This window comes from Alligator mississippiensis, chromosome 7 (genome assembly GCF_030867095.1).
Source record: "Alligator mississippiensis isolate rAllMis1 chromosome 7, rAllMis1, whole genome shotgun sequence".
NCBI lineage: Eukaryota > Metazoa > Chordata > Crocodylia > Alligatoridae > Alligator > Alligator mississippiensis.
In genome coordinates, this window is record NC_081830.1 from 38,196,891 (window position 1) to 38,220,576 (window position 23,686).

A 23,686-nucleotide genomic window follows, 5' to 3' on the forward strand; every position below is an offset into this window, starting at 1 on the left:
CCTGCATCGCCCATCTCCTGCCTGTCCAAACTTCCTTGGACACTTTCTTTAAGAAAGCAGCCAAGACTCCTGAGAAGACTTGAGTCAACAATCCTTCAAAAAAGTCCAGCCAAGTCACCTCAAAGAAGTTCTTCTATATCAATATGATTGCTATTTACAATATAAATACATTAATGTAGCTATATTACTCATCTATAATCGATTGAGTACAAAACTCTGGGTTATTTTTGGTGAAAATAGAGTATCAGGCCTGGGTTCAGGAACCAACCCCCCGTTTATAACCTTGTTTCCTATGGGAAAATCGGTTCCAAGTTGCAACATTTAGACTTAAGACGTGGTTTTCAGGAACCAATTGTGTCGTAAGACTGAGGACTGCCTGTACTTCCAACCCAGGCTGTCCCATCATCATGCTGTGCCAGGGCTCTGCGAAGGCTGGGAAAGCAGAATTTGGATGAGGAGGACAGTGAGAGATAAAATTTATTTTGATTAGGTGGGAGGTGAAAAGATGCGTCTTCATCCACAAGCACTATCATTTGACTCTTGTTCAGATCCCATGAAAGGGAGTAAGTCATCCCAAGGGCTTCAACTGGTGGCATGGTGTGTTAATGGATGAAAGTCTCCAGGAGGGATTTCATAGCTCCATGTGGTTTTATCCTCCAACCCTTTGTCCACCCTAAATCTGTTCGGCTTCTCTCTGTCTTCGTGCAGGGTGAGGGTACAAAGCACATTCTCATCAGAAACACCACTGTGTTTCACTAAGGCTTTTGCACTAGTTGTGCACTGAACCCACAGGATACAGCCCCATCCTCCACAAAGTAAGAGCCAATTTGAGGACCAGCCTGTACTGCAGCAAGGCTCAGCAATGTGCATCTTGTTATTCACAGCTCTTGATTCCTCAGAGGTTTCACTCCCTAATTGGATTGTTACTGACAAAAAAGAAGATTTTACTATTGTCAGCAGAACGTGTGCAGCAGAGCCGTGGCAGTGAGAAACGGGAGCTGATTTCCATTCTGCCTGCTGCATGATTGATAAGACTGATGGCAGCGTCCTCATCCCCAAACCGCTACTCTGGGCGCCTGAGGGAGCAGAACAGGTACGTTTGCTTTTCAGGTGCCAGGTTCAGCTCTCAGCAAAACAGCCCTTGGGTTGATTTAAAACCAACCACATCTGGCCACAGGGGTTAGAAATAACTCAGAGCATCAAAATGTCATTCCTTCTGGGTGTAATTGTGTTGTTTGGCTGTGTGGATTGGGCTTTGGCCTTGCAAGCAGAAGAGCCTGGCCAGGAACCTGCTGTGAGACCTCTTTACTTCTACCCCTTGGGGAAAGCAAGACGATCCTGACCCAAGAGGACACCGAGCCTCGGACCTCTGGCATCCAGGAAGAAGATCCTTTCGGAAAACTAATGCACCTCTTTACCCTAGTGGTGCTTCCCACCCAGGGCCCCACCCTGGGTGCCCCCTTTTCCTCTCATTTGCCCTTTGGCCTTTTCTCTCCTTCCATTGCATGGCTTCCTCTTCTTTCTTCCCCCTGCGCTGCCCTTCCCCCTTCTGCCCAGAGCTCTCAAGCCTGTGCTCAGCACTGGCTACTCTTTGAGGCAGTGCACGTGGACAGACCTGGGCTGGGAGAGGGCAGCCAACGTGGAGTGGGAGAAACAAGCTCCTAAACTGTCAACAGCTCAACTACTGCACTCGGTGTTACTGCCCCTGCCACTGTACTCCCAAGGCCAACTTGTCCTCAACCTACATGCCCCTAAATGGATGTAGCCACGCATCCTGCTTCAGTCCCTGAAAACGTTATAGGTGGATGGATCCACCTTCTCCTTGCCACTTTTTTGCAATTTAATTGTGAGCCTCGGATGGCCACAAGTTTATAAATAGATGCATTAATGGATTTTTTGGAACTCAAACTGAGCAGGATAGGATCATACTTAGCAGATTTAGGCACCTAATTGATCCAACAATACCATCCACGCCAGGACAGTCAACAGCTGAGGGCGAGAGGAGCAGCAGTCGTTAACTTTCCATCTGACCCACCCCAGGGCAGACTGTCCTTCCCTAGGGGAACTGTGAGAATCTTCTGGAAAAAGAAGATAATCTTTCATTTCACTGGAAATTTTCCAGGAATTTTCTTATTTAAGTTTTCATTGAGACTTTTTTAAATTAAAAAATCACCAGATTATTTCTAAAAACCTTTGGTTGGGGGGAAAACTCCACATTCTTGCTGTTTTTAATGTATGTCTACACAGGGGCGTAACGTCATCGCTGAGCACCTGGGGTAGCTACCCCACAGGGACAATAGCAACTGCTGGTTGCTGCTTCTAGTGCTGGTGCAGTAGCAGCCATTTTTTCCCCACCCTGTGCTCAAATCAGCACCCAGGGCAGCCACCTTGGTCACCCTGCCCAACTTATGCCAATGTTTCTACTGGAGGAAAAGGAGGGAAGCCGCTTAAAAAAAATAAAGCAGACTTATTTATCCCTCCAACACACCTTTTTTTCTCCCCTGGAAAATGAAAACCCAAAGAATCTGCAGAAAATGGTCTTAGAAAAATGTAACAAAAAGGGGAGGGGAAATTCACAAAATAGAAAAAAGCACTGGGAAAAATGAAAAACTTGGAGCAACATGAACATTTTTCAAAAAATGTTGTGGTAAAAGAAAAGGGTATGTTCTGTCCAAGAATCACATTACAATGGAAATTTTTCAACCAGCTGTATTCATCGCATCATTGTGAACAAAATCTTTATAAGGAAAGAGGGAGTATTTGAAGAGGTACAGCCCATTTCAAAATTAAAGGGGTATCACTCACAAAAGTAAAAAATCAATTTTAGATCGGCACTGCAAAAAATATTCTCACCAGCACCAAGTCTAGGCCATGATTCAGGAAAGCAATTAAGCACCAATTTAACTTTAGTATTAGTAGGTTCCAATCATGTCCTTAAATCCCATTTATTTAAAAGTTCAGGCATGCGTTTCTGTACTTTCCTGAATGGGAAGGAATTTAAGTATGTACTTAATTACAGTCCTGAATCAGGGCCCTGGCGAGCACAACTACGTTTTCAAACATGCTTCAGTCATTTCTATTTTGCTGATTTCTTTCTTGGAAAAAAAAAATGTTAAGTTCCATGCCAAAAAAGTGATTTTTCTGCAAAATGACAAAACATAATCTTGGACCATATCAGCAAATTTTCAAAAAGCCATCTGCTTCCGCTTACAAATACTGAAATACGGTTGCTTAGGATGGCTCTATTTTGGGCAGAGAGCTAGCAATTTAAATTATGGAAGAGCTTAATCATTTCTTTAAAAGTTAAACAAATTCTACAAGGCACTTGACAACTGCCAGTTTCAAAAACTTTTTTTTTCTGGCTCCTGTATTTCCAAAATATCTGTGTTTTGCAAATTAAATATCAAAGGTGTTTTGTCTGTGACTAGGCAAGCAAGCACACTGATTTATTAAAAAAAGATCAGTAACACTTTAAAGTGAATCTGTAGTGATTCTTAATAAGTAAAGTTAATTCCTGCTTTTTAGACACAACAAACCATCTTAGTGATATCATAGCCCACAATTATCAGCAAGGGCTGACAGATTCCTATCTTCATCAATGTAATTGTTCCAGCCTACTGCATTGATTTTCCATCTGGACACATGTACATCTGGAACTGCTTCAAAAGGGCAGCAGCTGTTACATTCTAATTGTTACATGTGGACAATCCAGGAGCTATGCAAATATGGCAAAACCACTCCTGCTTTAATCCTGGATAAAGCAGTCATAAAGTTGGAGCAGTTTTGCTACTCTCAGGCATTTCTTGGATCATCATGGCTGCCATAATACTCTAACCCTACTATTGCTACCCTTAGGCATCTATATAGTCCTCACATCCATAGTACTCAAGCACCACACAGTCTTTCCTATATTTATCCTCACAAGAGCTAGAGGAATTGCCAGACCGTATCAGTCCTGAGGTCCATGTAGCCCTGCATCTCTTCTCTGAGATGAAGACACAACACATTTACTACAGAATAATTTGACTTTACTCCATATTAAAAGTTGGAATGTACACCAAATACAAAGCCAGTGAAGGTCCATTCTACTGAAGTGTAAAGTTACCCTTCGGAAAGTCAGGAGTAACTATGCATCGGTGTACATTACACCAGTGGATATTTTGTGTATGCTCCCTTCTCATCAAGTTCACCTGAGGGTAGCATTAGCTCCCTGAAAAATCAGCTCCCTCACCACCCACTGGCTACACATTGCAATAGCACTTGTTGAAGGACAGTACATTATCCATGAAGTAAAGTCCAGGGTAAACTTAGTAATCATATCATGTATCCACACCAGGCAGTTACCAGCTCCAGCTTCTTCAGGGGAAGATATAGGGACTCCACAGCATATAAGGTCATCCACCCTTCGCTTAGGTCTCATTCTGATTCCTACTATTTAGATATGATCTTAAACCTCGAAACACAAGTTTGACTATCCCTTCCTTAGCTTTTGGTACCAGTAGTTATGATAACTCTGTATTAAGGAAACTCTCTTGTACATTAGGCAAGTACCATTATTCCTACTGGACAGATGGGGAATTGAGTCACAGAGAAACCAAGGCCTGTGTCATTTATAACTTGCCACCACAGGCTTATCATCATCTGAACAAGAAACAATGTACCAAGTAACCTCATTTCTAGCCTTGTAAATAATGGCCATGTTTGAACACATAGACAACGCATACTGAAATTCCAGGCTAGGGCTCAAAATCTGGGTCAGTCCTTGCAGGACAAAACAGGCAGACACCTGCCAAACAGTGTAGCTGGGGGGTCTTCTTCAATCAGTACCATTCATTTCTATCCTTACGTGAGGTGGGAGAGGTGTAGCCAGAAAACACTGTACTCCCAGAGGAAGAGGGAGATTCCAGCTGGGGTAATCCACTGCACCCCTTAGGCTGCTTTCAGTTACAACAGACTGGATCAGAGCAGGGGAACAGAAAGGAAGCTTAAGGCTACATTTCCATCTTCCTCAACGCTACTATCAAACAGTCAAGCCATCTCCAATATTCTCTCATGGTCTCATATCCCAGAATCCTTTCTAAACAAATAAAAAAATAAGCAATACATAACCATCTAGAACACGGACAGTTGACTGAGCCACGCTGGGTAAAAGTGGAAATTTCCATCCCATGCTTGACAATTACTGCTGAAAAAAAGGCTAGAGACAGATGTGAAGTCACTGGATTGGTTCTGAATCTCTTAGGAGAATTGCCCTTCTTATCTGAAGAAAAATCTGTTTTCAGAAACTGGAAAGACCTTAGGCCCACCTCTGATGATGAATAAGTGTTTGCAGATTATGTGTATTTGTCTGTGTGAAGTAAAAATATTTGATCTGTGGAATGAATCAAACAGGAAGTCTGATATGTAAATGACTGATAATGTACCTTCTTGTCATCTAGTGATCTGACCTAGCACATGAATGAAAATGATTCAATCAAATCAATGCAGATGAGAAGGAAAACTGAAAATTAACCCAACTGTGCCAGAACCCTACTGGTTAAAAATGGATGTGTCTCCACTGAAATCAATGTGGTCTTCCATGTTATGTCCTCTGAGGCCTGGCCCATTGCTTCATGTACTCATAAGGCTCCTAAGTCAAAGTGGTTTTGGGTTTCAAACCCATGTGCAAAACAGAAGCAATGAACTGAAAGAAAAATAGTCATGAACACATGGCATTTATGCTCCCAAATCCTCATGCATCTCCTGTTTGCAACAGTCTTTAGGCCAAGAAAGGCAATATTCAGGTATTTCTGTTTAGGAAGAAGGGTAATATTTGCTGAGAATCATGAATATTGACCGTGGGTAGTGAGGCCAACATCACTAAACATCAGTTGGAAAATACTCAGCGGCTGAAGTTTCAGCTGAGCCTGGACTTTCAGCCACCTGCAGAAAACCCGTGAGGGTTGGCATGGATCTGCAGGAAAAGTATCCGGATTATAGAAAAGTTCTTAAGGCAGTGATTAATGTGTTTCTACCTATTCTTGATCCAGAATGAGAACAACTCAAAAGGTAGACATGAAGGAGCAAAGAAAGGAAGGTCAGGGGCTAGTGACAAGCTGGGGTCAGAATTAAGGTGATGCAGGTGGCTGTAGCTCTGCATTTTTCACTTACTAATGTTTGGTTTTGTGTTTAACCCTAACCCCTGTCCTTTAGCCTTAAGTTACTGATATCTATTGTCCTCTAAACTTCATTCCCATCAGACAAGGGCTTTTTGTCTGAGGCATTCATTAGCCCGTATCATAGGTGTAATGGCCAATATGTTTGTGCTCTGGGTGGTGGTAGGGGCTGTGCCAGGGGCTGGGCTGGCTGCTTTGGTAGTTGTCATTCATGAACTCTCTCTAAATGGGTGCCCAGCCCTAGTGCCCCAGTTGCTCACCGCTCCTTACACTACTGGCTCATGTTTTGGCACTAAAAACAAAGGTTGAAACTAAGTGGGAGATTCTTTTACTACCCAGCTGCACACAGCCCTGCGGGCCCCTCTGCAGGACATATCCGAGAGAGGGATTTACAGCTGACTCTCCTCAGTCTCTGCACTACAATTCCCTGCAGCAAGTCAATGGTGTTGCTATTGCCCTGCAGCTGCTTGGGGTCAGTTCTATTGAGGTAGTGGGCAGCTAATGGGTTTAATACACATTTCAGATACTGAGTCACAATGCTAAGAGCAGCAGCTTTTAGCTCCGGGGGAGGAGGAAGGAAATGGCATTATTAAATTGCAGCGCTAATGAAGGCCTCAATTGTGACACAAGACGGGCAGGAGTAAGGCCAAGAATGGCTCAGTAAAATGCATCTGGAATTGATGTCCACAGAAAGCAGTTACAACTCAGTTCTCTCCCTTTGCTCATTGCAGACACTGACTGCTATTGCTACCTCTGCTCTTCCATTTTACCTCTTCTAGACCCCAGTGCACTCTCATCAGTGCTAGCAATCTCACAACAGTAAACAGAACTGATATTGCTACCAGCCAGTCTGCAGATACAGCCCTTTACATGAACTGTTATATATGAAGCCTGGTTTGAAGCCAGAACCACAGAAGTCAGGAGGTCTGGTCTGAGGATGCTGAAGTCTGAATTCAGCCCCAGATTGCCTGAGTGCCCTCTCAAGCCCCAGGTTTCTCCCTCTAATGCTGGTGTCATAGGCATCAAGTACATGGGGGCTTGAGAGCCCTGGCCCCCCTGGAGAAGAGGCTCCACCTGTTCCTAATTGGGTGGAACAGTCCTGAAATGGGAACACCGAGTCCTGGTCCTGGGATGCATAACTCCAGGACAGCATTTGTCTCAAATTCCCAGTGTCATGCAGGAATCTGTGTTTTCCATTCACCGTGGAAAAACATGGGAAATGGTGGGTTTCCCCTTATAGGCTGGTAGAGTTCCTGCCTGCAAAGGGCTGCAGGGAATGGGACACAGGGGGTGCTATGTGCATCTGTGAGCATACATACATGCACGTGGCCAGGAAAACAGCCCTAGGCAGCAGTAGGGGCTCTCCCAGCTGCCTGCAGGTAAGTCAGGGGGAGAGGTAAGGGGGCAGATTGAGGCCCTCATGGTAAGAGAGGGAGTGCAGGGGCTGGGCCTGGGGGCAATGCTTCATCTGTGCATGGGGCCCAAGGTTGAGGCGGGGAGCAGGACAGAGCCATGGGCAGCTCATTAAGGGGACATCGAGGGGTGCTGGCTCCCTGCTGCTGCGCTCACTTCCAGGAAGGGGGGCATGCACCCCCCAGATTTGCGTGAAGGGCTGGGGCACATGTGAGCTGGCCACTGTGGGCTCAGGACTCCCTGCCCTGCTACGCTCCACCTGGGAGCCCCACACTAGTTGCACCACCATGGCAAGACACCCCCTGCCTACCCAGCAGCAGCAGAGGCAGTGGCATGGAGTTGTGCCCCCCACTGCTGCCAGGCAAGCAGAGGGCACATCACCATGGCAGCATGGCTGGCACGGGGCTCCTGGCAGGAGGGCAGCAGGGCAGAAGCCCTGAGCTGACTCACTTCACTGGGAGAAACACATGTCACCTCTTGTCCTGATTCTGTTGGTGCAGGACAAGCAGCAACATGATCTCTTCACTTTCCCCACTGCCCCAGACCTGCACCGTGGATCTGGAGCAGTGGGTAACACTGGTGTTCCTGTGCCTTGCGCAGGTATGGGGCAGTGTATAACACTGGGTGTTCCCCCACGAGGCTGGCTGAGTGGGAAGACACTTTTCTCCACTGCCACAAACCCATGGAGTGGGTCTGGAGCAGCAGGGAAAGCTGGGATGAGCAGAGAAGCATGGGGCTGGCTGAGTGGAGAAGCACTTTTCCCCTGCCCCAAACCTATGGTGCAGGTCTGGGGCAGCAGGGAGAGTCAGGTTTTCCCTACCTAGCCAGCACTATGGTGCTGGCTGAACAGGGAAAGTGCCACAAGATAATAAATGCCTGCTGCAATAAAGCAGAAGTCTATTATTACCTTTTGTTGCACCACTGAGTTTTCTGCCATATGGTGCAACAAAGTATATGGATGCCTGTTTGCTCTGCATTTGTGCTGCCTTAAACAATTTTAAGGTGGCAAAAATGAGAAATCAGACATCTGTTTCCACCCTTAGTCTCCTTTCATAAAATAGGCTCCTCATTCATTATACCAACAACCCATTTTTACAGTGTCTAGAACAGAGTATGCAACCCTGACACAGGGCTGCAAATAAATAAATAAATAAATAATAGATTATCTAATTGGACTCACTCTTGATGAGTACCTGAATTTTCCTGAGCTGGGCAACACTCCCAGATCAGGGAACACTCCAACGCTTTCTTTCTTGGCTCCTGCTGACATTAAAAGCCCTGGTTTTATTTGCCATTCTCTGGCTGTGCAGTTGATCTTGTTACTGTAGAGAGCTCCAAAACAAAGGCCAATATTGCTAGCAGCTATAGGATAAACAAACCCCAAGACTGCACTGCACCTAGCCAGCCTGGGATGTGAATCTGATCCCACCTAGATCTGAAAGAGGATTCTGTTCTGATGGAACTTGCTCCCTCTGCATTATGAAGTGAGGACTTGCTTCCATGAGTACAGTGCTAGCACATGGAGGTGTCTGGCTTTCATAGAAGCAGCATGAAACCTTGGAGTAGATGCTGAAGTGGAGACACAGGGCAAGATATTGTCTGTCCAGCCCACAGACACATGAGAAAAAATGGAAAGGAATCCAGGAGAAACCAATAGAAAAATAAATCAGAGGTGGCCAGAGCTAGCTGTTCTGCAGCACTGTTAGTTTGTCACTTGGTTAATTCAGCTGCCTTAGGTACTGGGTCCATCACTGTTTCAATGGGAAACAGAAATACTTGGAGACTCTAAGTGGATGGAAAACTTGCCTTTACCCCCCATCCCCTCAATTAGGACTTGAGCCAGGAAGTCAGTGGGAGCCCAACCTGAACTACTGCACTTCCTTGTGGAAAGTGCCTTGACCCAGTACAGCAGTATCTAAATTGAAGCTAGATATTCTACAAGCTTGTGTGTTTTGTAATTTCTTGCCGCACTCCTCTCTGGGTAATCACAACAGATAGCCATAGTCCTCTTAGGGTAATGGTACACTGAGGAATGGATTATTGCTCTTATTGTAAGAGAGAAAGCATGTGGCTGCTGCAAAATGCACATTCAATCACAGTACATGTCATTTCTACATTGATGCTTCTTAGAACTAAAAATATGGCCCGTTTCAGAGAGGAGATGAGTACTGAACCCCTGCTATGACTAAGAAGGAACCTGGAAGATTGAATCCATGGTGTCCTCCAAGCAAAAAAAGTTGTTCTGAACTGGGGAATTCCTTAGAAGTTGTGGAATGCTATTGACCATGAAGGGAGTCAGGATCTGCAATGACTTCTGTGACCTTTGGGCACTAAGGCTAGCAGGAGAGGTGCTCCAGAGAGGCCAGGGACAGACTCTCAAGTAATCAGTACCCAACATGCTCAGCTCTTTTGAAAATTCAGCCCTATGTATTCAAGCTAATTGCACCTAAATCCTATTCCTCTTTGGGTTCAAGTCTTAAAAAAAACACAGGCTCATTCTGTATGTGATAAGCAGAAAGCACAAAACTGACTGACAGCAGAAGCTGCAGAATGATGACTAAAATAGGGATGAGTAGGTACAAATGGTGCCTTCTGTTATGGCTAGCACTGGATGCAGCCATGATGGATTTTGAGAGCTTTCCTGTGGTCATTTATTCAAATATTTTTAGGGCCTGTGCTCTACACAACTGATTTAAATATCCCCCACACTCAACTGAATAATAAAACATCAATTAAAGATCCCACTAATATATAAAAAAGGATTTGCTCAATTGAAAACACCAGCAAAAGAGGTCAGCTGTGAACTTGGGCTACGTCAGGCAATCAAATGTATAGAGGGCTGGGAGAAAGGGGACAGAAGAACTATGAGGCCACACTCCTTTCATTAAAAAGAGGCTAGTCTGCAGGTGAGGGTGGGCAGTGTACAGCTGATGAGATGATCTGTGAGAAAGAAGAAGGTGACAGACCTCAGGGAAACCACTTTCATCTCCAAGATGTAAAAAGGTAGAATTAAAAATATACAAGCAATCCTGCATGTCTCTAAAAGACTGACTAAAACTAAGTGGAACACTGCTCCCGTTCTTCTTCTCATGTCCTCTCTGCGAGTGTTGATGGCAGGTATTGAGCAGAATTTGCAGTTTTGTTAGAATCTAACAGGGCCATGGTGTGAGCGCTCCTGCCATGGCCATTAGGGCAGTTGGAACTGCTCCCCAAGGCTGGGGGAGTCCAACATGTTTCTTGAGAAAAAAAAATCTTTATATATATCACCCTTTGCTCAAATAATATAAACCATGTACAAGTACTGCACAATATGCTACACAACAATGACCACTGTTCCCATATACCTAATATATTTATAGAAAGAGAATTACAATTCTAGCTTATCTATATTAAAACCTACTGTTTTAATTCACATTCTATTAAGGTTATATTTAAGCTAGATAGCTCAGCTTCTGAAATCTATGAGATGTTTTCTACATCTTTACTCCAGGAAAAATTCCACTTCATTCCAGTGGGAATTTTTTCTGGGTAAGTACATGAAAAGAATAGAAAAAAGACCTCAGAATTTGGCTCCTGTCTATTACAGTTGGTCAATAAATTACATGTTTCCCCCCAAAAGAAGTCAACAAAAATAAAAATATTTCAATTTTCATCCAAAAAGAAAAAAACAGAGAGAGTCAGAAAATGGACTCTCTCATTCATGGGACATCCCAATATACTGACACTGGCTTTTCATCTTAAATGAGTATCAAAAGTCCACATATCCAAAACATTCATGTCATGGAAACCCCTGAGAAAGTGTTGCTTGGGAAACAATGAAATGAAAATTTAAGATATTTCCAATGAAAGCAAGTCATTTCCAATGAAAGCAAGTCATTTCTTTTAAAATATCTATTTAAAACTAATTTCAAACTGAAACTAGGTCCCAAAATGACACAGAAATAGAAACGCCAATGATTTTTTTTCCTTTTGAATACACATTTCAAAATGAACAATTGAATTTCTTTCTAAACGTTGATTCAACATATTTTTCTGTTTCTGTTTTCCTGATGGATAGCTGAGATGAAAAAATGATTTTTCAATGGAATAATTTGGGGCTAAAAAAATCCAGTCAGTTCTGAAAATTTCTGTCCAAAATCTGAAAAATTTGGGAACTTTTTTCCCAATAAAATCTCTAAGAACTTCAAGAAAATTTTCCAGAAAAAAAGTCATGTAGATTGGTTTGGACCAGCTCTAGTTAATATATATTTTAATTGTTCCTTTTTAATGTCTGGTCCACTTTGGGTAATAGCTCATCACTCCTACTAAATGAGAAGAGGGATTGGCACAAATGTACGGGTGGTATGTTCAAACCTATCTTTGGGCTCCTACATGGGAAAACTGTGCCCTTTGGAAGCAAAGGGAAGATCACAGATCTGCTACTCACTCCCCTTCTAATAGCACCAACTTCAGGACCACTTTGCAGTTCTGAAGAGGCCTGACTTATCTGCCTGCCATGAATCAGCCATGTGGAGAATAAAGGACAGGACCCTATATGGGACTGAATGGCAACACAGCAGCAGACAAAGCAGACAAGGGCCTGTGTCAGGTGTTGCCTAAGCACTGTGACACAGCAGTGATTCAGTCCTGGGGTAAAGAGCAGCCTGCTATCTTCTGCCCCCCACTCTGCCCCCAGCACAACCCCCTGATGCCTGTGAGCTTTCCTGAGGGGTTTCCCATCCTGCTCAGTACACAAAAGGCTCAACATTGCTTAGCTCATGAGACCCAACAAGATTCCAGCCAGAGATAGGGCCGGCTCTTTCCTTCATTAGGGCATTTTACACCTATGAGATAACCCAAAGGCCCACTGGGGTGTGTTAAGATCAACTGATCCTGTTAATTTAGCAGGGATTAGGTAATGAGATTTCTTTTAATCCCCATCACAGCCCACTCACACCCCACCCCTTGGTTCAGTATGCCCTGACTCAACAGGATGGGGGGTCAACAGCTCCCTAGCAGAACAGCCCTTGACACTTCCATCACTTAGCAAGGGCCAAAAGGAATCAGTGCCCACTTCCCTTTACCTAGAAAATCTCTTGTTCCAGGCCCCAATGAGAGCTGCTCAGACACCCAGACTGCAATCTGCCTGCCATGCTCAGAGGAAGACCACCTGCCCAGAATCAACCACTCCACAAGATCAGACCCATCCCTCCACCAGGAAGCATCTCCTTCCCCTTCCCCCTGCTATGGGCACAGACAGGATCCCAAGCCTGAATTCCCCTTGCTGTGACATGATGCAATAGCCTCACGCTCTGCCAGGCACCTGGCAGACACTGCTCAAAAGGCAGGAGGAAGCTGTGGGAGATGGCTGGGAGCAAGAAGAAAAACAACAGCCCTCTCTTCTGCTTTCCTCTGCACCTCTGCCGTATCTCTGTGGAGCCAGCAAAATCCAAGCAAGCTTCCCTTGCTGCCCAGAGCTGGGGTGCATGAGCAGAGTGCTCACAGTCCATCATGGGGTTTGTTTTCAAAATCAATAATTCAGGAAGCTAAGTGCAGTACCGACTGCAGCAATAGCTCTAACCACCCTCCAGCTGCTGGGCTCATGGCTCCCACTGGGGAACGGAGGGGAGGGGGCGGAGGATGAGATCCTGCAGCCAGGAGTGAGGATTACCCTCCATGGGTTCCATACGAAGGCTCAGTATTGGGCCTTACTCCATAGTCATAGCAGCCATGACGCTGACAGCTGCTAGTAGGTTTCATGGTGGCTAATGCAGTAGAGGCCCCTGGCCCTTGCTTCAGACTCCAGCCAGACACAGAAGCTCCACTGTCACCACAAGGCTCATGCAAAGTCAACGGCTGCTTCCTTCAAACAACCAACACCCTCAGCTCTAGCCCACATAAGCCTTCCTCCATGGCATCTCGGAGGATGTGGCCCTACCATCATCATTTCACCTACCCAAGATGTGACCACTCCCCCAACATCCAGGCGGGGGAAGGAAAGAGAAGGTGGAAGGGGACCCGCAATGAACCTGATATGTTCTGTTTTCTGTCGGCCAAGGCAGGGACGAACACTGGACTCCATCAGCAGGATATGGCTGCTCCTTAGTCATTGTATTTCCCCAGCAGCCTCAACTGTACCCCTTAAAAGCCCAGTGCAATATTAAAACCACTGTCAGATCCATATCACCCAATGCAATCTCGTTCACCACGAAATTACTTTTTTTCAAGTGACCAACTCGGATGCCTGGAAGAGGCAGGAGAGCCACAAAGAAGTGTCTGAGGCAGGAAGGATCCCCTGGGTCCCTCCTGTCTGTGCTCTGGAGCTGTCCAAAAATCAGCAAGTTTGGGAGAGGCGTGATTAAGAACTTGCTCAGTGCAGGGGTTTTCCCTTTGGGTTGCAGCCAGAATAGCCTCTATAGGGGCTTCCCCACCCCAAAGCTCCAGCCTTGGGGGGACGCTCTCCCATGCCATGTTCTGTTTTAAGGGTAGCTTTCACTCCAGCTGATTCACGAGATCCCTGCTGTGTCTGAGAAAATGGATTCCTCGTGCACACAGGAAACCATCTGCACCCACTCTAGCTGGGCAGCCAAGCCCAGCAGGGGCAGGGGCATGGCAGGTGTGGAGAGAGAAGTACACAAACAATGGGCAGAACATCACAGATCAGGTGATATTGGGCCCAGATCCACAGCCAGAGTAAATCAGCCAGTGAGGGGGGAAGGGTTGTCCATCTGATTTCACTGGATGGAGGCTGATTTACCCCATCTGGGGACAAGGCCTGATGTTCTCATTTTGGAGGCATCTGAATGACAGACAACTGTGCAATTTGCACAGGGAATGCTCTTGTCAGGCCCAGTCAAACCATGCTGAAGACAACAATAGGCTGATGTCATGCTTATCCACTGCTCATTTCCAGGCTCTGAGTGGTATTTGTACTGCAGAACCAGCTCTGCTCTGGGAATCACTTTCCTTTTGTTTCTCAAGCCTTGTCCACTTTTTTCTCATTGCCTGGCCATTTCTCTGAGGTTTCTTGCAATATCAAGCCCAAAGCAAATGCCTGGAAAGTAACAGAGATGAATGTCCTGGGGGTGTGGTACCCTGGAGCCTAGCCATCAACAAAGGAGGTGTGCTGCTGTGTGGACTTGATTGTCCAGGGGGGGGAAATGAAGAGGTCTCTAAGTTACTCCCTGTCTGCTCTATGGGTAGTTCAGGGCTTTCAGTGTGAGTGCAAAATCTATCAACTGCCACAGGAGATGTACTGTGGGGGTGACAGGCTCTCAGACACCCAAACCAGAGGTCCTATTCCCTTCCTTTCCTGCCCAGTGCAGCAGGACTTCTGTGAGAAGAGGTGGCTGGCAGGATGCTCAGCCTGGCACTCCAGCTCTATTTCACACTTGGTACAGACACCTGCCACCTCCAACAATGGAGGCCACCAGAGGTATGCCTGCCTGCACCAGGGCGGGCTTGGGCTTGCTCACTCCAGACCAGTCTGCTCACTGAGCACCAAAAAGAGACACCGCCCATCACTGTCCCTGGCACAGCAGAACAACCTGCTGTCCTGGGGATAAGGCAGCTCTGACATTTGGCAGTTCCTCCAAGCTCACAAGGCTCATGGGACCAGAGATTGACACTGCTGCTGTCACCAACATACTGCTAATATTTCGCCCCTTGCTTCAAAATGGCTGAGCCAATAGGTCTCATACAAGTATGGGAAATCCACCCCACCACTGTTACCAGCCCAATGGTGATGGCCAGATAACACTGGATGGTGGTTCAAGAAACCCCTTGTACCTAAGCAGTGGCATGCTCCTGCTTATACATGGAGCGGATCTGAAGGGCTCCTGAGGGGGGTTGTGTCCAGCTCCCCTCATCACACCTAAATAACTGAAAAAGTCACTGTAGGCTGAATGTCCCTCCCCTACTGCAGCCACTGAGCCCTCTGGAAAATGAGCATAAAAAAATATCCATGTGCAAGCTGTAACATTTTCTACTCCCTCTGCACAGGCTTTAATGATTGCAGGGAACAAGGCTCCGGTGAAACAGCACCAGGCAATACAAACCCTGAGCACATTACTTGGAGGAGCCGCTCTTGGATGTGTCAGGGATTTGCTCAACATTCAGTGGGGAGAGCCCGCAAAAGTCCATTCATCAGTGGGCGTTTTCATCTCACATCTGTAGCCCTTCCTCAGGCTGGAACCCAAGAGTCCTCATGAAACAGAAAGGCTGCGTTGTGTGTGCTGCACAGCGAGGGAGAGGGCGGAGGCTTGAGTCTCTCACTAGGCCCTGCCACTGTCTAGGGAAACATGCCCTGATGAAGTGAGGGTCTGAGGAAGGAGAAGCAGAGAAGACACCAGGGAAAAAGCTCTCCCATAAGGACAAGAGCAAATAATTGGGGCTGAAATATGAAGGGTAAGCAAGTGACTGGGATCAGAAATATTTGCCATCTCATCAAAGCCTGCAGCCTGTCAGCTGGCTACCACAGACTTAGTGTCCAGTTGTGCCTGGGATTTACTGGCCTCTACTCTCTCCACCTTCTTCTAGCTATATGACCCAGGGCTGTGGCATTATTTACAAGAGTAGGAATGGGAGAATGGCACTACTGTATGTGTGTGGAATACATGGGGTATCCTTGGGAGTGGAGGGAGCCTGCATAGCTTAGTCAGGGTATCCTGGCCAAATTGCTTTGTGGGTCATTGCATTCTTCCTAAATTCCCCTTTCACCATCAACTAGAAACATGTTCTGTCCTAGCCCAGGGATCACATTGAGATAGTACTCAGTGTGCTCTGCTGACACTCTTGTCATTATTATTTAAAAATACCTTCTAGCTACTACTATTCTATTCTAGCCATTATACTTGCCAAAAACACCCCAACCTTTCTGGATTCATTGTAAAGATCATATGACAGCTGGACAACTGTTAAGTCACTTTAAACCCTCAAAGAATACAAATACCAGCTTAATCTTCCTGGGCATTTCAGGAAAAAGCCATCCAGCCAGAGCCACTGGGAAGCCCCAGTGCATGGGTTACAGCGTAGGAGGCTGAATTCCCATCTTCCAGAGTCTACAAACAAGCAGACCGAAACAACCATTCCAATATATAGGATCTCACTCCTTTCATCTCTGAGGAGGTTGACCCAGAAGCCTAATGATGATGGATCAAATGCTGCTTGTGTTAGCAGAAATGTTGGGCTGCTTGGTGACTGGAGCTAAAGCCTACATAGAGTGAAGCAACTTTCCACCCTGTGACCCAAGCCCCCAACCAGATCTTTCTTTAAGTACATGAGGCAAGGCTTACCACACTGGGCTGCACTACTGCAGCTGGCAAATCAGCCTTGTTTCCTTGCTCTGTTGGACACTGGCAGTGACAGAGGCTTGTACCAAGCTGTAGGTAACTCCATACCTGTGTGTGAAGGGTCAGGTTCTCTACCACTGCCCCTGTTATCATTCTCACCTGGCTTCCACGCAGAAGACTGACCCTCTGGAACCCAGTCTGGGATGAGCTAGGAAATGGCATTTCCCACCTTTCACTGGTGCCAAGTACTTGCTCCCCTTCATGTTAGTTAAAGGTAACTGCAGAACTGCTCCCAGTCTCATGAGAGGAGATAGAATTCAGGCTGCCCACAGCCCCTACCCAGGATAACTGCATGCAGCCATGTTGACGGGCAGCCACACTGCTCAAGATGGCCTCAAGTGCCTGAGAGGCAGACAGTGCATGTTCTGCACCTCAGTCCTCTGTGTGGGAGCAGCACCTCCCCCATGCTCCCAGCCAATACTGGCCAATGGTGCCAGAGGAGGGGAGATCATTCTCAAAGCTGAGACTCTTGCAGGACAGGGCATGCTGCCAGGTGGGGCAAATGCCAGCCTTTCCAATTTCCCTCCTCTTTGTCTGGGCAGCTGAGTGAAGTCAGAGAGCAGTTAAGGGGCTGTCTGGCTTGCAGTGCAGGTGCTCAGGTACACTTGAGCCACAGGGTGGGCAGTAACCACCTATGGATCATAGCACACCCCTTCTCTCATCCTCTTCACCACCAGCAAATAAACATGCAGCCACTGCTGGCTGAGTCTGAGACCCTGGAACCTTACAGCACATGATCCAGCCCAACTGCTACAGCAGCACAGCCTCAAAAACCTGCAAAATGGCCACCACATCAGCACGGTTACCCAGCCAAGCCCCAGGTCCCAACCTCTTCTCATTTTGGAGACAGACTGTTGCCAAAATTCTCCCTGGTCAGTAACGCCTTCCTTCATGTGCATCAGAGGCAGCAGCGCTCAGCTGAGTTGAGGGCTGGGGCCCTTCTGCATTCCAGCAGATCAGGCTGCTCTTTAACATGCACGTCCATCCATTACTTCCCTGTAAGATGCTTATTCATTGTGAAGCCTTTGGCTCCATCCTCCGATTGCATGCCCTAACTCAGAAGGCAAGCAAGCAACCCCCCAGAGAGGCAGAGCTGCCCACAGACAGAGGAGACGGACATTTTGAATGCACCTTCCCTGACGTGTTCCTCTTGAAAATCCCACTTCCCCACAAATAGCCAGGTGTGGAAGTCCTCCCAGTCACGAGCACTGCTGGACCCCCAGGCAGTCTGACTCCCTTGGCTCCCACCCACTGGAGGAAAGCCCCCAGTCCAAGCCCATGACTCTGCATTCTCTCCATCCATTTGTCAGAAGCAGGGTGGGGTGATATTTATTACTGATGCAGAATTGCTCTGTAAGCCCTGCTCACTGGATTCCTCCCTGTAACATATGCAGCAATGTGTTCATCACAATACGCAGGAGCAGTCCCTTTCTCCCAAGGCCCTGCAAAGCTGAGGCTCTGCCCAGGGAAGCAGGGAGGGTGGGGACCTGGAGAAAGGGGAAGGAGCAGAGCGCAATGGGGGATAGCCACACCTAGTCTTTAGGAAGGGATCCCATGAGAACTCACCAGCCAGACCCCCTTACTTCAGGGGTGAGTGCATAACCAGGGTAGGGCAGTAAAGAGCCATAGGGAGCCACCCCAGAGCCGGGCTGAGCAGCCAGCAGTATTCATGATTTACCAGAGAAGCAATTTCCACCCCCTCCCCCCAGCCCCTCCCTGGCAGTCTTCCACTCCTGCATCTCCAGTCCCCAGTGATGATCCTTTCCCAGCACCGGTGCCCTTTCCCAGTCCCTCTCTGTCCATGCAAAGGTTAACAGAACCCAGCCTTACTGGGCATGACATCAGCTGATTCTGCCCCCACCACCCACCAGCCCCAGAGGACGGCTCCTTCGCTCTGTGCTTGTTTCATCTGGGTGGGGGTGGAAAAGCAGCAGGACAGAACTGAAATGAACATCTCTTCCCCCAGCCCTGCCCTAGGGTGGCACAAGGGCTCAGACTGGCAGTGGGAAAGCAGGGGTGGGGAGAAGCCAGGCTTGCTGCCCCCGCCACAGCATTGCCAATAAATCCCCAACTCCAACACAAAGGGTCGGGTGGCTCTGAATCTGCCTCATTGTTCTCTGAAACAGCGCTGAATGGGGGGAGGGGACAGAGGAATCTGACCTAAAAGGCATCAGAACAGGCACGTCCCCTTACCCAGGCACAGACAGCAGGGCTCCTGGACAAGCACCAGGGACTGGAGCTGTCCTGCACTAGGCAGGCATGGAAGTGGAGCGGACAGCTCCCGGGCCTCTGAATGCTGGGAATAAGGGCAGAGGGAGGATGCTCTTACCTTTGCAGTGGATTAATGGCTCCCTGCACTTAGGCCTGTCATTGGGCCGGCTTCAGCTGGGGCTTGGCCAGGCTGCGCTTTCCTCAGCTCCCAGATGCTGAGCTCTCGTGATGCTGCTGCTGCTTGCTTGCTGTGAATCTCTGTTTCTGCAGGTTCACTGCCCACCCCCACCCCTTCTGGGCCTGCGAGCTGGTTGGCTGGGGCTGGGCTGCCTGCCTACAGGGCTGGGAGGAGGGCCTGCCACTCTCCCAACGCTGTTGCTGGTGCTGATGATGGAGCTGTGACATCACTGCTTACAGAAATGGTCCATCACTGCGGAACTGCACTGCCTCAGCAGTCTGGGGAGAGGAGAGCACAGCAGGGAGAAGGATCTCACGGGAGCACACCGGCCTCGCCCAAGAGTGCACATCGCCCCAGCCACCCTCTAGAGAGGACCTCTTGGTCCCTAGTAGATGGGGCCCAGACAGGACCCCTCATGCACCTATTCCCAGATAGGATCTCCAACCCTTGCCGATCACTCCCTGGATAACACACTCAGTGGCAGAGCCAGGTCCCCCATAGATACGGCCCCCTAAAAGGAGAAAGGGCCTCATATTGGTCTAGCTGTAAGTAGGTGAAAGTGGACAGAGAGGCAGCACCATCCAGTGGGTAGGGCACCGCACTAGGACTGCAGACACCTGGGCTCCATTCCTGCTACTGAGCTGCTGCATGACCTTGGGGAAGTCACTTCCCTTCTCTGTGCTGCCGTGTCCCCTCCCACCTGCATCTGCTGAGCCTGGAGGCTGCTCAGGAACAGTCTGAGCAGCCACCAGTCTGCATGTGTGTGCGCATCACAAGCAGAGCAATGAGGTCCTGATCTCAGTCAGGGCCTCTAGCCACTTTTGGCACAGAAATGACAGTCTGTTTGGTGGCCTGAACACATCCCCTTCCTCCCCTTTCTGAAGCACCTTCCTCCATGACTTGGCTCAGGTTTGACCAGCTTTCCTTTACCATCGGGGCAGCTGGAATTCCACCCCTACAAATCTCCAGTATAGTCCCCTGCTGCTCCCTACACTGATCTTGGGTGCCAGTGTCACTAAGTTGCCTACCTGCTTCTCCCACAGCTGTCTCTGGGCTTGTCTCCCTCTGACTGGGCCACCCTCCTCCATCCATTCAACCCCCTTCTGATGATTCACTTCATCCTGCATGGACAGAAGCAGCAAGTTCAGAGAACTGGGACTGAGATAGAGAGAGTGACTTGGGAAAAAAATTCAATGATAATTCACCCAACTAATTAGCCCCTGAGCTCTTCTAAGAGGCAGAGCTGATGAATTCAGCATCTAAAATCTGCTTTTTCTGCTTTTCATTCTCATTCACCCAACACCTGCCAACCCAGGTGGGAAGGAGGGACCTGTATTCTTCTCAAGGAGGGCTTAAGGGCTGCAAAGCTCAGTATGGCAATGCCTCACTTCTGGGGACCATGATGGGGGCAGCCAGGTTCCCTACAAAGTACATGGACAAGCTAGGAGCCTAAGAATAGGATACACAATAGCAAACAGGCTGAACAGGGAGCTGTCTGAAGCAGCTAATACAACATGCCAAGGAAAGGGGTGTGGTTTAGGCCTTGCTCCTCAAAGGGAATTAGGGTATGGACCTATGAACAATTCACCATGGGGAAGAAGTGGGGTTTGGACTTCACCTCACACCAGCTACATTGCAATAATCGCGTGCGTATACACTCTTACTCCTTAGGAAGTGGAAGTTCAGTAGTTGAGCCCTCAATGGCAAAGGGGTAAACTATTGTGATATTCTTCTAGGGCAACTGGAAGCTAAGCCATGGTAACTTACCCCACTTTCATTGATGGCCAAACTTCCACTTACCCCAAGGTAAGAGTGTACACATGGGCAGTTACAGTGGAGCGTGTGACGTAGTAAAGCCCTGCTCCCTTTCACCTGCAGTTGTTCATATATCCACACATGTAGGCAACTTCTGTGCTCAGGGTTCACAGACATGAACCCTGTCCTGGAGCCGGGCACCCATTCCAGCCTTTTCTCACAAAATACAGGGGGAAAGGGTGGTAGTAGCCTTTTATCCAGTGGACCCAGCACTTACCAAGGATGCAGGAACCCTGGTTACAAATAGCTTCTGTCCAATTTGGAACAATGACCCGAATCAAGGTTTTTCACCTCCTAGTACAATGTCCCAAAAAGGTGTGCTGGGGAGGGCACTCTCCATCTCTCCTGCATTAAGTATTCATTGAAGAGGAAGAGAAGGGGTCTGTAGCTCAGTGATCAGGGCCCTTACCTGGATGTGGAAGGATCAGGTTCAAGTCCCTGCCATGCTGACTATTGAATTATTCCTGCAAAATGGAACCACTTCAGTACAAGAGACTGAAACACAGATGCTCAAACAGCCTTTCACGATGAAATTCCAGTCTTTTGAATTCTGATCCTACTGAAGGATTCTGATGTAGGTCTTGATAGACCATGTAACCTATGAACAGGGAATAAAGATGACAAGGACTCAGCAAGTATTAAGCAGAGACCCCCTGAAGGAACAGAGGTGTGTCCCCAGACACACTGCATGGGGTGTGGCTGACAATGTATGCTTATGGGCACTGGAAGGCAAGCTGATGGCATAAGGACAAGCAATAAGAGAGAAGCGCTTGAATGGAAGGTGTCACAGGCAAAACCAAAGGGCTGCCTGTCAGCCAAGGGATTAGCCAAGGACCATGGAGGACAAGCATGCCTGTCTGGAAACCTCCAGTAATAGAGATGGCACCAAAAGTGAACAGCCCAAAGAACTTGGCACCCAGCAGGACAGAACCCCACAAGCACCTAAGACAGTGATTATCAACCAGAGTTCTGCAGCACCCTGAAGCACCCTCAGATCCTGTAAAGAGTGCTACAGAATCCCATGCAATGGTAGCACACTTAGGTATGCAAACATCATTTGCAAGATAAACCCAGCTATTTCAAATAGGAATCCATGGTGACAAAAAACAATCTGACCTGTTGTGGTCTTTGAGTTGTTTGCAACAGAAGAATATTTCTATTATTTTTCTGTAGTTATCAAACAAGTCAAAACTAAGGGCTGGCATTTTTCAAGGGTGCCTCAAGTCTTTCAAGGGGTATCTTGAATCTAAAAGGGTTGAGAACTACTGATCTAAGTCTTTAAATACCAAATGTTTCTCACCATCATAGTCTCATCTCTGCCTACTCCAGTCAGAGGCAGCTGTACCTATCAAGAGCCTCCTTTTCCAACATCATTCACTGTTAATGTTGGGAACACAACAGTGCCCCATGAATAACCAGCCTGTCCTGAATGTATCTGTCAAACATTTGATGGCCAGGTCTCTGTATGAGCTGCATTTACTTCCAAGCTCTCTACCCTCCTATCTCAATAGACCATGCTTTCCCCTAATCCTTTGCCCAGCTGGAGTTCATCACAAACACAGGATCTGTCAATACTCCACCTACAGCCTTCTGTGAATATGGGACAAAAAGACCAACCAACTAAAAATACTGTCTGCCTTTTATTTTTCTTTTTTAGTTTAAAGCTTGGATTTTTAACAGAGCTTCTTTTCTTATATTCCAGAGCTGGATATGCTACAAACAAGTACACCTGATCCAGCTTTATCTTGTTCAACCTCAGTCCTATAATGATTCCACCGAGTTTGATCTCAGAGCTGTGCATCTATATACTTTGAGACAAAACAGAGGGCCAGCTTTGGGGAATCAGGATTCCTAGTTGGCTCTTGGGATAAAATCCTCTGAAACAGCCTTGCAAATGCATCATTGTTCACAACCACATCCAGATAGCCCCAAGAGCTCTGGTCCCATGTGGGAATTCAGCTCTGACACATCAGTGTTGATCACTTTCAATGCTCTGGTTGTGGCCTGTCTGGTGAGCAGGCACCCATGACCCACAAGGAAAGGATCCCATAAGAGACTGATACCATCATCCTCCACTTGTAAACTTACTGAGGCCTTTGGACAAAGAACCACTCTTCTGGTACATGTCTGTACAGTGAGGAACAGGGCCAAAATCCTTGACCAGGACTTCCATAGGTTACTACAAAAGAAAAGAAAAGAATAGGAAGGTTTGAGTATGGGTCAATTGATAAAATACCCACTATAGAGTGGAATTGATCCTAGGTATTTAACTGCTGCTCATGGCTTAAATACAGAGACATTTAAGGCAGGGAGAAGCCTAGGTCTAACTATCACACTGTCAATTCCAACAGTCTCAAAACCCACAAATCAGGTCACCCAAAATCCTGAGACAACCTTTAAAAATCATGGGATCTTAAAAAAAAATAAGCACACTCTAGGTTCTTTTTGATTTGGCTTTCTGCTTGTGGAGCATTTAAACTGCACTCAAGACTTGCTTTTAAGCTCTTCTCTGTAATCACAGACCTACAAAATTACTTAAAAAGCTGCAATTCTCACTTAATCCCAGGACTCCAGAAGCAGGGGAT

At 47.2% G+C, this 23,686-nt stretch overlaps 1 protein-coding gene across 19 annotated transcripts in view; it reads right to left on the reverse strand.

Annotated features, from left to right (window-relative positions):
• Positions 1-19,386, reverse strand: part of KIF1A (kinesin family member 1A) — a 143,623-nt gene extending 124,237 nt beyond the window's left edge. For all 19 annotated transcript variants that reach the window (XM_059730860.1, XM_059730859.1, XM_059730857.1 and 16 more), the window contains exon 1: positions 19,227-19,386. The gene's annotated coding sequence lies outside the window, so the exon portion shown is untranslated. The remainder of the gene's footprint in view (positions 1-19,226) is intronic.
• Between the last annotated feature and the right edge of the window lie 4,300 nt (positions 19,387-23,686).